The sequence below is a fragment of the Oxyura jamaicensis genome, chromosome Z (genome assembly GCF_011077185.1).
Source record: "Oxyura jamaicensis isolate SHBP4307 breed ruddy duck chromosome Z, BPBGC_Ojam_1.0, whole genome shotgun sequence".
Lineage (NCBI taxonomy): Eukaryota > Metazoa > Chordata > Aves > Anseriformes > Anatidae > Oxyura > Oxyura jamaicensis.
In genome coordinates, this window is record NC_048926.1 from 69,944,873 (window position 1) to 69,961,412 (window position 16,540).

At 35.6% G+C, this 16,540-nt stretch overlaps 1 protein-coding gene across 16 annotated transcripts in view; it reads left to right on the forward strand.

Moving 5' to 3' along the window:
• Positions 1–16,540, forward strand: part of LINGO2 (leucine rich repeat and Ig domain containing 2) — a 673,216-nt gene that overhangs the window by 272,283 nt on the left and 384,393 nt on the right. For all 16 annotated transcript variants that reach the window (XR_004746016.1, XR_004746010.1, XR_004746011.1 and 13 more), the window contains one exon: positions 7,523–7,615. The gene's annotated coding sequence lies outside the window, so the exon portion shown is untranslated. The remainder of the gene's footprint in view (positions 1–7,522; positions 7,616–16,540) is intronic.

A 16,540-nucleotide genomic window follows, 5' to 3' on the forward strand; every position in this document is an offset into this window, starting at 1 on the left:
TGTATAATTTATTTCCAAACAAACCATCAGATATTTCCAATTCATACTTTCAGTTGTATACTGCTTTCACCTAAATATGCATTTTTTGTTCACAGTGGAATCATGATAAAACCGACCTTTTTTTGTATTCTTTATATTTTTTTTCTTTTTTACTGAGAGGCTTTTTTATTTTTAGTGGTTGAAAGTACCATTTTAGCTAATACATTGCATAAGCATAAACTGTTCCTGATAGTCCTAATGCGATTCCACTAGAAATTGTTTGTGTTTAAAATGTGACAAGTTGCAAGTGCGTAGAACACTTTTTGCTGGGTAGAAGAAAAATGGTCTGAATGTTTTCAGGGTGTTAAGCAACAGAGAATGAAAGAAAATAACATTTAACAATTACAGAGTTTAAAAACACTTTTTTATGTGTTAGTCAAATTTATCCAAGTCTTAAAAAAACAGTCAAGTCTCCCTATCATTAGACAAGTAGGGAAAAAGAAAAAAAAAAAAAAAAAAAAAAGTCTGGTTTTACTGCTGGTATTTTTAAACCGGGAACAGTTGTCCTATTTCCAGTGCTTTTTTTTTCCTATTTTTCCACCTGTAAATCATCTTGGTCTAGAAGCTTTTGTGTTCCCCCTGTGTTGTGACTTGCTTGGATGTAAATGCTACCAGAATAAACAAACGTTCACTGAGCAGCATGTCTTTCAATAAGTGGAGTCAGCAATACCTCAGAATGAGCTTGTGCATTGTTGTGGATGCTACCAAGCATAAGGCATGTGACAACTGCTGCATATGTACAGGCAGCAGGTCTAAAATGGAAGAAAATATTTTATTGTTTCCCACAGCGTACTGTGGGTACTGCTAAGCTGTGGAAGTCATTTATCCAAGGATCTATGGACTCCAGAGCAGGGTCCTCCATAAAAGTAACAGGTAAATTCGTGAAGAATTACAGGTCATTCTTAAAAGAAAATAAAAAAGTATAGTGTGATTGTCAGAAGCTGGGCAGATAGTAAGGCAAGAGATTAACTTTAGGCTTTTCCTTGTTCAGAAAAATCCTCCCCTTCACTCACTGCTACATGTTACTAGACATAAGTACTAGGGCAGGCAATCTGATTTAGGCAAATGTTGTCTTCTTATGGGACTCCTGCCTGGGCTTCATGTATTTAGTATAATAATATCTCTAATACTATTTTTCCAGTTTTAAACTTGATCTGAATTTAGTCTGAATTTAGAACTGAATTATTGTTTTAGCTCCATACTTACCTTGGCTCTTTTTTGTTAGTATGGTAAGTCAGTTCTTCACTCCAAACTTTAACTACTTCAGACTTTGCCCAGAAATTAGTAGTAGCAAGCAGCACAAGTTGTTTTGAGTGAGGAACAGTTCCACCATATATTCAGGTGATCAAACTGCTCAAATGCATTGTTTCATGAACTACTCTTATGCTCTTTTATGAACTTGGACTCATTTTAGAGCTAAGAGATAAATTAGCAATTCAAAGTATATGCTTACCAGATGCTGTTGATAAATGCAAATAAAATAGCAACACAGTCAGGCTGAAAAGAACATTTGAAGATCACCTTGCCCTACAATATTAAAGACTAAGCTAGACAACAGAAGTAATATATTCATCACCCTATGCCATTACTAAATTATCCAAGCTGAGAGCATAGACATAATATCGTACAAGAGTTTTATTGGTATGAGCTCCAGTCCCCATAATTTAGCAAACAAATTGAATAATTCTGACAGGGTTGTTCTGTCTGGCTGCTCGTGGTAAAAGTTTACCAATGCTCGACTCAACTATTTACAAGTCGCGTATCTTTTCTCCATACATTTCCTGACTCCATCAGATGAGTGTTCTGCAGAAGATGAAGACATGTTTTTCATGCAAAATCATGTACTCCCGTTTGCAAGCCACTAGATCTGTTTTAAAACAAGTCACTGTTCCAGTCACTCCATAATGGTTTATTTTCATGCCTTCTCAGTGTAAGTCAGAGACTGATGCAGAGGGAAAGAATGGCTAGTGCAAAGGGACCATCTTGCATAGGTGAAGCACCAGTTAGAATCCAGACATGTTCATTCCTTTTTATTTTTATCTTCCTGCCAGAGATAAGATATGTGCTGTGTTTTTTGTTGTTGTTGTTGTTGTTGTTGTTCTTTTTTTTAAGGCATACACTGGCAAAAAAAAAAAAAAAAAAAAAAAAATCTGGGGGAAGGCAGCTATCCAAGTTTCTGAGTTTCCAGCCAGTTCATGTCTTGTCTAATCAGTAGGACATTCCCCTCAGGAGAAAATAAATTTGAAAACAAAGATGAGAATCCCATCAAAATTAAGAGACACATATGTTTTTTGTTGTTGTTGTTTGTTTGTTTTTTCTAAAACCTATATAAATCTATTAAAAAGAGAGCTGCTATTCCTAGCATTTCTTTTAATCATAGTGCTCTTTCTTGTGTGTTATGCAGGATCCATTGCTACCTGTCTTTTATTAATATAGCTGTGATTGACAGTGAAAACTTAACTGTGATTTAGCTGATCCATATGATATGAAATATTTCTTACTTTTATTTTGTGCACTTTTTTTGCTGCTAGAATGGCCACAGGGCCTGTAGCCCTAAGCAGAGGAGACAGGTCAGTAGAGAATCTAGTCTGCCAGCAAGAGATTTGTTGAACAGCAAAATTGGAGTAAACTACTATTAAATCTGACTAGAAAGTTTGTTCTAAAATACTATTTCAGATTGCAATTATTGTTACCATTTTCACTGTTGTTTCAATTAATTTTCCATCATTATTTTCTGATCCTCTTTCTATCCTGCATTTTTTTTTTCCTTCTGTGTATTTTTTAGTGGATGATTTCCCCTGTCATTAGATCATGCCTATTCCTAAAATATTTGCCTGAGAGCTTTTGCTTTTCCATTGGGAGGAGACATCAAAGGAACTATTATCTAATTGATTTGTGTTTTGTATTTTTCTTCCATGAAAAATGAGGTCATCACAATACAGGATGAGAAAAATAAAAAATATATTAAAAAAAAAAAATGCATAGCCTTTAGATTCAATATGATATGTTAATAACAACTAAGATTTTTTTTTTTTCTCAAAAGATGTCTGCTTAATAGGAATATTAAGGTTTTGTTGTTGTTGTTTTGTTATTGGGGGATTTTTTTTGGTTGGTTCCTTGTTTTCATTTTACCTAAAGTATAAAGATGTTGGAACATTGAAAGACAGTGACATCACTCACTAGAATATAAAGACTGAATAAATGGTCCAAATGAAGTAGGACACTGAAATTTTCTTAAGATTTATGGCTAGACAGACTCCCTTCTCTCTGTAGCTAAGGCTGAAAAACTAATCACTTAGCTGCAAGCAATATGGAAACCCTGTGCTACCATTTCAAATGATGCTTAACTCAATTAGTAAATTTCTGAAAACTGAGATGGGCAGATCTTCAGCTTTCTTAATTATTTTGTCAAATGCACATCTATAATATTCCATGTTACTATGTGAATGAAAGACTTTGAAAGAAAGAATTGTGATTATTTTATAAATCTGTCAAGTAAATTCCCAGGAAAATCAACTTAATTTTCACATACAAAGGTGAAGAAAAAGTAGATTGATGTATGTCAGCAACATGTCCCAAATCCATAGTCTTCTAATGATTTTTTGTTAGTTATCAAAATGCATTTAAGTTGCAGTCAAACTACTGACCACACAAAGGGGGAGGGGGGAGATCGGAAGAGCGGGCGCGGAAATGCCTGCTTAAATTGAATAATTGTACTTTAGCTGCAGACAGTACCTTTCAAATAGCATTTCTAGTGGAAGAAACACCATGACTTTTGGGAGCCTTTGATACTGTTTCCTTGGTAATTGTTAATTTATCTAGAAGGAAATAGTGAAATCTGTAGATTTTCATAGTAAGAAATAAGTTCTTATATCTTCAGTTAGGGCACCTACTTCATGTTTCTAATACAGGGAAAGGTTTGGCTAATTAAAGCATTACTTGAAGTTTCAGTAATCTACTTGGAATTTGTAATGTATTCTTTGGCAAACTCAAAACCCGGTGACTATTTCCTGTACCTCCAGTTGATTTATTTTCATTGTGAATACCAAAAAGACCAACCTGCATAATTGTAAGATAGTCGATTCCTCAGAAAATCAATCTTAAATGGTGGGGCCAGCACAATTCCATGTCCTCTCTTTTCTTGCCAGGCAACTGGTTCAGGAATATTTTCAAGATGAATTAGTTAGCATGCTACATAGCAAAGAATTCATAAGCCCAAACTACCTTGTCTCTTCTGTCATTGCTGGTGTGCACAAGGATCATAGCTTATACTAAAATTCTTTGCAGTCTCTAGAATGTTTCTTATGCATCCTGTATTCTGGTAATTTGCTTAGTCCAGATGCTAGAGTGCAAAATATAGATCCGAGTTTTGCATCGGACTTCATAATTTTTATTGCATTACATTTTTTTTTATTTTTTTAAACATTTATAGGATGTGTCCATATTTATAGGATCTCCTATATCTCTATATTTATAGGATCTCCTATCCTCGCATTACAGTGCAAAACAAGAATAAATTGAATGGATGTAAATTGCTACTGTTATGTATTTGCTTTCAGGGATGTGTAACTGTAGTGGGTTTATATCGCAAGGTTTTGGTAGCAGGGGGCCATAGGGGTGGCTTCTGTGAGAATGATCTAGAAGCTGTCACATGCTTGGTAAGGGCCCCATTGCTGATCAGAGCTGAGCCAATAAGTGATGTTTTGCCCCTCTGAGAGCATATTTAAGATGGGGAAAAAAAAAAAAAAAACACTATGCCATACAGCAGCTGGGAGAGTGAAAGGAGTGAGGAACAGCCTTGCAGGCACCAACATCAGTGAAGAAGGAGGGGGAGAGGTGCTCCAGGCACCAGAGCAGAAGCCCCTGTGGCCTGTGGTGAGTACCATGGTGAAGCAGGCTGTCCCTCTGCAGCCCATCGAGTACCACAGTGGAGCAGGGTTCCACACTGCAGCCCATGGAGGAGACCACGGTGGAGCAGGTGGACCTACACTGATGGAGGCTGCGGCCTGTGGAAGACCCCTGCCAGAGCAGATTCTGGGCCAGACCTGTAGCCCTTGGAGAGGAGACCACGCAGGAGCAGGTGACCTGGCAGGAGCTGCTGCCCGTGGGGGATCCAGGTTGGAACAGTTTGCTCCTGAGGGATGAACCTATAGGATTTTTCTCCCACCATAACATGGGCGGAGAGGAGTGGCAGCACTGGTAATAGTTGTGGAAGAAGAAAGGTCCCAATGCCCTTGCAGCCTTATATTGGCTGCACCATGAACATGGTGCTCAGACTGAGGCAAGTGGTCTTCTTCACCTGCTTCCTTCCCCAACTCCACAGACGTCATTTTTGTAGCAGAAGAGCTCCTTGAAAGTGGCAGAATATGGAGGTCGGTGGGAAGGGTACATGGGTCCTTGCATGGGAATCCAGTGCTGCCACTATAGGAAATATGGCAGAGCTGCCTGGGAAAGCTACAGTTCCTTAACTATGGGAGGAGCAAGGTTGGACCTGAGCTGAGCATCTCCGCAAAGAGGGAAAAGGTGTCCTGCTTGCCTAGGCTGTCTATTTGGCTGCATTAGAACTACAGAAAATTGAATAATTAAAACTAAAGGTACAAGAGTGTGATGGGATTTGCTTTTGCTGTCATGTAAATATGAAAGCTAGAATTTTAGAGACCAGCCCTGGTCACAAGAAGAGCTATGTGGTCTCAGGGATTAGAGAGCTACAGCATTAAGCAAGCTTTGTCTATCCTTACATGATAAACATCTTCATGAAGGATGTACGAATGAACCAAAAATCTACTGTTGTCAGTGAGATCTAGCTGACACAGTTAGTGATGTCGGGAGAAAAACTTGTCTCATAAAACAAAAATGTTAGTTGCCAGTCTAGTCCCTACACTCTGCTGACTGTATTGACATATATCAGTTAACTATTAATAGGAGCTTAGACAGCTTCATGTAGATGCCTAAATATAGGTATATTCTTGAACTGCATGACACCCAGGTTGCCCTGTTTTAGCATGGAGTAACACAAGCATTTGATTGTTATTTGGGCCAGTTAGCTTTCTCTAGCTGTTATATAATTTTCTCCAATTTGTTGAAATTGTTCCAGTTCTTTCTGACAAATGGAGTAGAAATTTGTCTTACATTTATAATCTCCATGTACTGAAATTATTCCTGAGAACGACTTCCTAACTGTTTGATATTTCTGTGTCTCTAAAATTCCCTGCACTTTTCTAATATCTGTGGTCATGGTAATAAAGTCTATCCAGTCTCTGTGCCCCACTGCTCAGGCAAGGTAGTGCCATTTTTGATGCTGTGCATTAAGTTAAGTATTGCACATTTTGTTTTGTTTAGTTTTTAATTCCTGCTGAAACTCTACTTCAGAATCCTAGTTTTCATTTTTAAAAGTTTCTAATTTAGGAGATGTAGAAATAAGCTAAAAACATAGTCTTTAAAGATTTAATATGAGGAATGAATAACAGGAGTAAAAAATAATTCTTGAAACTACAATATTTTAAAACTATTTTCATGACTTGACTACCACTGGAGTCTGATGCTTCTAACTGCTTGGAAATGGATGTGTTAGCTCTGCTTTATTTACATCTTTTTTTGTGAATAAGCCATTGTAAAGCTACAATGTCTGAACACAAATACGTAACTGCAGAGAACAAGAGAGTGTGTTACTTCTGAGGCAGTGGTACCCTCTAAGGACTTTCCAAGGATGCAGGTAGGTTAAGCAGAAGATCTGCAGTTGCTCATGAGAAGAATCAAATCAATGAACATCATCTGCTCTTTATGGTTCACACAAATCCTAAACATTATACAATCATTCACCACTGTCAGAAATACCTGTGGTATTTAGTTGATTATTGCATGTACTCCCAAAGTGTGTGAGAGATGGATTATAACTTTCCTGATATTTATTTTTTTCAGTCTTCCTTTTTCCATATATCACTAGAGTCCAAATAGACATCAGAATGATGATTATTGGTGGGTTTTACCTCCTGCTTGCCTGGGTATTTACTATGCATTAACGTGTTAGATTTCTGATTTTAAAACCTCATGTTTATTCTGTTAGGATGGCTTAGGATTTGGTACCTATTTCATCAGCTTGTATCACACACATCTCTTTTCTTTTTAACAGAGAGAGTGGAAATTATATGATTTTAAAAGCAGGGTAAAATATGACACTGCTGGAAATATTTCATGAATAAATTAAATTTAGGACTGCTTATCTGCCTCTTTTCAAACAAGGGAATAGCCTGATTTTGGCTGTAGTAACTGTCTCAGTTTCCCTAACTGAGGCCCAAAAAGCATGTCTTCCTCTGTTCGGGTCTGAGTACACGATTTCACCACAAGCCAAAACCAAAATCCTGTTATGAACCAGACAACTGTAGAAAAAAAATTCCAAAATAGTTGAGTTTAACATAAGAAAGTATGATGTTATTAGAGCATTGTGTGAGTAAAGAGACTAATTATTATTTTGTTTGTTTTCCAGCTATATTTGTTGCTTTAATGCAAGTACCTGTTACATGAGATGACCTTGCTTCACTAATATCTGTGGTCTGTATCAAGCTACAGTATCACTGCTGTAAGTATAGCTTTCTGTTTTGTTTTTAGCCTAATAAGAAAGTAGTTTACTGCCTACTTGATATCTGACAGGCTTTGAAATGATTCAAAGTGAAAGGCTTGTCATTGTTCAAAATATTTCAGATAAACCTGGCCAAGGCTAAGCAAATGTCAGGTTTGTACACTCTTACCAAACCATAAAGTTAACAAGCTGGAGAAAAGGAAGAAACCTTCATAGCTGCATAATCTTAATTGCTATTTGTAGCTGTAACAGGTAGATGAGAAAGCAATACTTAAATCAACAGACATCAGTTTAGTCTCTTTAACAATTAACTCCAACTTACAGAAAAAGGCATTCAAAGGTGGAACACTTCTTTCTTGTTGTCAGGCCTGCTATCATTATTTTTCCCTTGATGTTGGATTATAGAGCAAAGTTTTAAAAAAAATAAAAAATAAAAATGTTAAAAAGAAAATCTCAAGCCAGATTTTTAAATCCAGAGATACGCAACAAATGTAAGTGCCGTGATTTCTGAAATGCTCAGCCCCTAGCAACTTTAATTTATTTTAAAGGAAGCTGCCAAGGGCTTAGCACCTGAAAATAAGGTCAGTTACTGAGGTATTTTGTTAAGGACTGATGATCCAGTGATAGACTGATGATCCAGTGACAGGAGACACATAACCAGAGCACGGCATGCGCTGCCCCTTTGGGAGAAGAGAATATTCTGAATAGAAAAACAGACGTACAGCCTTACACCTATTAAGCAATATACACTACAGAAAGCAAAGTATCTCCATCATAGATAATATGAACAATGACTTAGTTTAGTTTTCTTTGTTCGTTTAAGAAAAACAAACAAACAAAACACTGGAAAAAAATAATGATTAAAAAATAAATAAATAAATAAGGATAGCATGATTTGAAAAGTCAAATTTCTGACCACTGTACCACAGGTTTCCTTTCTGCTGTCTGGACTCTTTCTGAATGATATATCCCTATTCTTTTCTCTTTTTTGTCACATTCAGGTAGAAATGCTGCAATTAGCTTTAGTTCCAGCATCAGCATGAATGTCAGATCATAAGGCTACATTAAAGATTATTTTCCCTCTTTCTCAGCAGTCTCCTAAGGCTGAGTATGGTAGTACTATGATGTGTTTTGTTTGGGACAAATCTGTTTGGACATTTCTTTAAAACTGTTGAAAGGAGGGAAATAAAAACAGAATTTCCAGCAGTCCTGTCAAGTTACATTGCTGTGACTCTTCATTTCCTTTTGAGCTCCAGTGTCTATTTTTATCAGATATTGTGTCTTAATTTTGAGTCTTCTGGCTCTCCACTACACAGTGTTGTCCCATAATAAAAGCTGTCCTGGCACTCACATTAAAAACACCAATATTTGAGGGTTCTTTAATGACCTGTAGAAATTTGCCCTAGGCCCGTATGCCTCACGGCTGAGATGTAGACTTGAAACATTCGCATTGTTTGTCCCCAAACTGGAAGTTACAATGTGAAAAATCCCGGAGATTCATTTTTGTGTTCTACTTTGCTGAAATTCTCCAGAGTTGTGTCCAGTTGCCCTGGTGATTCAAAGTGATCAACATGCACCAAGCAGGCCAGCAAGGAGCATGAGCAAGGCACGCAGCTGTGCATGCTGAACACGTGGCTAACAGGACTACCTCTTAAGCCTCAGATTAGTGGTGTCCACAGTGGCCTGCTTTGAAGACCCTAATTTGAAAAGGCAGGCCTGACAACAAATGTAGTTTTCCCTCAGAAATTGATTTATGAGCTTCTTGGACTCTTCCCTACCCAGGCTTTGCTTATTGCAGCCAGAGATAAGGTTTAGATATGCTTGAAAAGCTAACAGTTTGTGAAGTGAAAAATCCTCCCAGCAAATGTAAAAAGCCAGACACAGCTGGTAAACTGAATGTAGCAGAGGCAAGAGATTGACAGGTTATTTTTTTATTGCCTGTTTTATTTGCTTTGGTAGAGTGTTCAGTCTAACAGTCTAAGGCTGTGTTTTAATGCATTTAGATTGAACATTCTTGAATGTACTGCAGGAATGAGCAGGAACCTCTAGACATTTCTGAAGATGTTTTACAGGAGTTGCAGAACAGAGGGCTGTATGAACTGTTACCTTCTGTAAAATAGATGAGTTCCAGTGCTAATAGTGGTGAGAACTTTGTGAAAATATTTGGAAAGTTTTGGGAATGTTAAAAGATTGTGATTCCACAACACTTCTACATAAACTCCTCCAATTCTGAACCACTCTTATTGTGAAGAGTAGTTTTCATTCTGCCCATTTTAAATTCCTTCACTTTTCTCCCAATGCAAGGAGTACCTCAGAAACAGATTATTCCAGGTCCCAAACAGTACCTCTAGCAATCATTTTATAAGCTGGCCACAATGTCTTTAATGTTAAAATCTCAATAGAAACCTGTTTTATCTGATTGCGTGTACATGTCTGCAAGTTTATAAACACTGATAATTGAAAATAAGATATGAAAACATATAAAACTACAACTGTATTAAAGCAATCTTTTGTTATTTTTATGTAAATTGCGATGCTTCAATGGCAATTTTGAATAACAGACATTGTTTGGAAGGCATGAAAGAAGCACTGGTATTAGTATTGTCACATTTATAGATGATCATCTACAAAAATGTAGCTATAAGCAATTTGTTATTTTCAAGGTTGCTTCAGAAATATTAGTTTCTATGTTTGCAGCCCATATATATATATATGTAGTTACATGGATGTTTATATCAAGTATAGCACTTCGGTTTTTACTGACTTTGGAAAAATTTACCTTTCGGCAACAGTTGCAGGTGATTACAGATTTTCACAAACACTTTTCCTGTTGGGATAATTTGAAAAAACTTGTCAGCGATCTCTCTAAATGCACGTGTTAATGGTGGCAATGTAAATTAAAGCACACAGATACCTACTGAATACAAATTCAGCAAAATAAATGTGTTATATGCTGCCACCTTATGGTAGCAAAAGCTATGTGAGTAGATGTAATAAACTACCATAAAGGAAAAAATTACCAGAAAAATAGGTAATATTTCTCCTGTTGAGAATCCTGTATAAAGCCAAGTCTACTAAAAAAGATCTTTTTAATGAGTTTAATTAATTAAATAAATAAATAAATAAAAATCACTGAAAATTATTGTAATTTCTCTGCAATATTACTTGCTTTTAAAAATCATAGAATCATTGAAGCATTAAGGTTGGAAAAGACAGCCAAGATCATCTGGTCCAACCATTCCCCTACCACTGATATCACCCACTAAACCACGTCCCTAAGTGCCATGTCAAACCTTTCTTTAAACACCTCCAGGGGCATTTCACTAAACTTCAAAATTTTTATCCTAAGAGTGAGGATGTTAGTTGTTACTGTCTGAAAGATCATGTTTATTGGAGAATATGGAGATCTAGATATTTCTGGCAGGTTTGGAAAAATAACTACTGAAGTGGTATATTTGGTATTACATTTCAAACGTAGGCATTATGCCCATTTTTCTTGACAGAACATGATTATTGTTATTAGAGCCAACTAACACCAGAATGCATCTATTTTCGTAAATGTCTAATAAATTCACTTCTTTAGCAATAGAACTTTATTTCACAAAATGTAAACTGCTAAGCTGTATATAAGACAGTTTATATCTTCACAAAAGGCCTGGAAGGAATATCCACACAAGACTGCTAGAGCTGAAGGTACCACATGTGCTTCAGATGTCCCAGAGCACTGGCTTGCTACAAACTGGGCAAGAATATGGAACTACTACAATAACAGATATGTTTGCCACATCCTTACACTCTTCCATTAGAATCTGCCTTTGGACAGATGGATCTTTGCTTTGATCAGATTAAGTCAGTCCTCTGTTTACTGGCAGAAAAGCATTTAATGTTTATCTCCATTCTTAATAGTAATTAATATAGTAAATCTGATCCCAGCATACTGTAGTGAAAGAACAATCGATATATACCTTTTTGCTATAAATAGTCAAACTGTGGTATTTATTGGAAAGCAATCTTAAGTATTTAGCAACAGCGTCAGGTTTATTGACAACACAAAGACAGATATACAAAAACTCTTTCGATGCCAAGTAATTTTCTGTTTATTTTTGTACTTCTAGCTCTATGAAATACAAAGCACAAGAGCTCAGTTGATGAAAAAGTCAGACTGAAAACATAAAAGTTTATGTTTAAATGAATCTGAATCTGTGTTCTAAACCCCAGCTGGAAATGGATTTCAAATTGACAAACATAACAACTGAAAGTATGTGCATTGCTTTGAAATGGCCAACTTCAGAGAGTCTCAACAATCTCTAGACTCTTAAAGATAATAGGGTAGATAAAAACGGAGATTCCAAATTGTGTAGAGCTTTATATTATAAGTTATCATATAGCAATTTCAAAATCAATTCAGTGTTGAACAGGAAGCCAATGTAATTCTCTCAGAACTCAAGTTTCATACTGAGACCTCCTTGTGCATGCCAAATCACAGCATCTGGATTTTGTATGCCTAGGAAGAAATTGCATTTAGGGAAATATTCAGAAAGTCATTCAGTAATCCAGTTCTATATGCTAAGATACTGAAACAACATATGGTAACACATACAGTACTGGCATTTTTGTGACTTGTAGTTCAATAGACTAAATCTGGTCTTGAAGTTCCATGGTCATATTCTTGACTCTGTTACTTATATAGTGTGTCAGTTTATCCAAAGCAGTATTTCCTAAAGAATCCAGTTCTTATTTTCATTGTTTTCCTTGTATTTTTTTGCCCTCAAGCTGTATGAGAAAACTTATTATCCATAATGAAAAACTTGCATTTTCTTAAAATTAAGTGCAAAACTCAAAAAAGTGTTTATAGATCCTGTCAGAGCTACTGTCTGTAGAGCTTTACTAAAAGCTATTTTTAAAAAGTTTGATGCTCAGCATATAAATTACTACCAAATTTTAAAGTATATAAAGTAGATTTATACAGATTTTGACTAATGCTATCCTACAGACCAAAACAGGAATTTAACTAAGAAAATGTAAAAATTCTACTATGAAATGTGTCAGTTGACTGAGACAATCTCTGTAATATACCGCCATTTTGGTGTGTTCATTTTAAGTGTATTTTAACATTTCTCTTTGACTCCATTCAGGCTTCACAGCTTCAAGTAACTGAAGGTGGAATATGCTGTTCCACTGAGAGTATCTCAACCTTGGTTAAATAAAACTATATACTTAGTTTTAGTATACCATATATATGAAATCATAAAAAAAATAATATCTTCAAATTCTTATGAAGTAATGCAGTAATTTTTCCTTCCCTTCCAGCTCTCTCTTGCTATTTAGATTGAAGCTGCTATAACAGGTTCCCCAACTAATTGTAAAGCCACCTTCAATTACTTTTCAGACCAATAGTACTACTTGAAACTTTTCGTTGTGCAGAAAAATGGATGCTACTTTTTGATCAAATTTCTTTGTGCTTGATTCTTAATGTATTTATTTCAGTCTTCATAAGTACTACTGAATGGCACTAGAGCTGAAGTATCTGTCCTTCCAAAGTACTTTTCGCTGTGATGCTGGGCTTTTTTATGCCTTTTTTTTTTTTTTTATGTTGTTAATAAGTTGACAACTTCTGCATCACATGTCGGAATGACTATAGAAGTTCTCCTGTTGTGTTTCAGAAGATACAAGTATGTTTTTAGATGGTACTAATGCAGCAAAGACAATATTCTTCAACTTTTCTTTCTAGTCTTAGACTATATAGTCCACGTAACAATCGAAGCAAATGTGCATAGACAGTTATAAGTTTCTTTTTTAATCAGTGAGTTATTTAGACTTCTCCCTTCAGTGTTGCTTATTCTTAACAGAAAACTGGGTCATTAATATTTTTATTTAAATGTTCTTTGAGAATTATGAGCACGGTGAAGGGACTCATTTATTTCTTTAAACTACTCATAATAGACTGGAGATGATCTGTTTGGCATAAAGGAAGATTGCAATATTCCAATGAAACAGAAGCTTTCCTGGAAGTTGTGGAGATGGAGGGGCAAAAGAGAAATGTTTTTCATAATCATCTGATTATTTTAGCCATTTCTTTCGATGCTAGTTCTTAAATGAAGCTTGAGTTGAGCTGAAGGAATTAAGATGATCAGATTGTCCATAAGTGACACTGGTATATAAACTATACCACTTGGGAATGGTGATGTATTTTCTGAAGCATTAAAAAGCAGAAGATTAAAATATTAGGGTAAAGTATTATTGGTTAAAGCACGGACTCAATAATACTAGGAGAAATAGCTAGTCAAAATTGAAATGACAGTGTATAGTCTAATGTAAGATAGTAGATAACATAAACAAAGGGAACAAGCTCTTCTGTTTTTTTAAAGAGCCGATATAGCTGAAAAATGTTTCAGTAGTAGAATTTATTAGACCCATTAATATGATGAAAGAATATATTAGACAGCACATATAAGCAGAGGCAGACAGCAGGTTTTTCCCAGATGCCTTTGACAGTCAGACACTCCAGACTTAATACTTGATGACAGCTGGACTGACAAACCTCAGCTACTGGTCTTTGAGTTACCAGTTTGATCCCAAATAGCAAAAATAATAATGATGTGCTGGAATTCCACCATCCTTCTTGACCACAGAGAAGTATCTGTTCTACTAAACCATAAGATATAGAAACATCTCTTTCTCCCTTTTTCCCTTTCTCCCTTTAACAGTCAGAAGACTTTTAATAGTGAGAGTCAGTAGTTCAATGAATAGAGCGCTCCTGTTTAGGTAAAATTGTTCAGTTCCCAGCCGTGCAGGTGAGTAACACAAGCTTGAATCTTGATTTCCTCTGTCCTGGGGGATTGCTGCACAGTCAACATATAAATATATCACTTAAGAAAGAACAGAGGGATATTAGAAAGAGACAGACCTCAAAATATTCAGGCAGTATGTAAGAAAATGTGTGATGAAACCGAAGGCACAAATAAGCCAGAATCCTGTAGTATCAGGTGTAAGAAAACAAACTGCAGGTGAGCAATTGAGCAGTACTACAATCTAGGTCATCAGAAAATTAAAGTAATGCACAGTTGTACCTATTTCATGGTGATTCTTAGAATGTTTAAAATTGCACCACAATTTTTATATTGTATTTTTTCATATTTTTTAAAAATCAAAATAAAGGTTATTGGTCATGATGATGAATGGGGATCTCAGTGAGGAATTTGCTGAGGAAACAGGTTATAGTGCTTCATTAAGTTAAGCAGTCCACAAAAAAAAAAAAAAAAAAAAAAAATCTGAACATCTTTTGTGAAAGGAAGTAACATATTCTTGTTGATGTTTTCTGCAGGTGTGGGCTCTTTTCTCACCCTGCTAATCTGAATGTTTAACAATACGCAGACCTCAGTGAACTAACCCACTTGAAATACAGTGCTGGCACTGTCCCCCTGAAATATGTCTCTCACCTCACTGACAAATTATTTTGCCTAAATCAGAGTCCTTCAATCAGTCTTGATGTCTTGATTATTTTGATAAAGTAAATAAATAAATTTCATTGTTCTATCCTCATTAAACTCAGGGCAAAAGCTCACATCCTTTTCTTTTCTATGAACAGAGTTAAACTAACGATGAGTGCTTTAAACTTCATACCTGAGCTTCCTACTTACTGCTAAAATCCATGCAGTTCATTAAAGCTTATGTGTTCTATCAAATTTCAGGCTCTGCTAAGCATGTGTTACAACGGACTGCAAAATGTGTTTAGACAGACAGTTTAAATAATAGAAAACTAAGATGTTAAGGATTCTGAGATATACCGACAGATGGTGATGTTAACTACGTGCCTTTCCATGATTTTTTTTCATAGCGTCTTTGATGGCTTATGTTACCTCAAGACATTGTTTCCACCAGTGATAATGGCTTATAGCAAAGAGTTATGCTGTGTTAATGGAGTTGCAAAGACTGATGATCATGCTGTCATTGAATGAGTATCTGTCATCCCTGTCTCTGTCACCCCTCTTTGGTAAAACAACACTGTATAATGTAAGAATTCTTATTCAAGGACAAGAATATTTTTAATTAATTTCATTCTTGTTCTGTACACCGGGGTACGATAACTGAAATGAATGGCAATAATATACTTAAGGAATCTCTGTCAAATAAGCCTTGAAGTACCACATGGTATACTTCTTAGTTTCTCTGATGACCTCAATGAACAGGTATAAAAATAACTTGGTTAAGCAGGTTATTTCAGTCTCTGCTGTTTACTTAATATTAAATCTTTCCATGCCTATATTCATAATAGATTAGACCTTTTTCCTGCTGATGTTAAAAATCATTTCCAAGAGATTAAAGGGATTAAGTAAAGGCAAATTAAGAATTCTCGTGTTGGCTAGTAAAATAATTGTTTTGTCATTCCTCCATCCTTATGTTTAAGGCAGTAGTTATACATTTGAACATGAAAGCTTAGAGCTGAAAAGTAAGAGAACTAAAGAAGGAATTCAGCTTAAAATTTCTAAAAAGTGGGCTATTTCTGTCCTCCCAGATTTGGTTGCTAAAATAGCAACTTGCTTTGGGATTAAAAATGTTAAAAACTTGCTTTGGGGTTTGTACTCTATTTTACACTCACAGACCAGACTATGGTAGGGAATTATATAATGGAAGGAGTGAAATGTTGGGACAACAAAGGTCTTGTTTCACCACTTAGTGTAAAAACAGTTCGAAAGAGTGAGATTAAGTCCAAAAGAAAATCTCAGACCTGCAGAGAGGAAATCAAACATTCGTTTGTTAGCATTGTAACCAACATGTTTTCCAATTTCTTTGAAATTTGCTTTTAAACATCAAGTTATATTATTTATTTATGGCATTTAGTTAAAAATGCCAAGATGGATTTTACTGGCACAATTATTAGGGAGTTAAGAACAAGAAAAAAAAAAAAAAAAAAAAAAAAAAAAA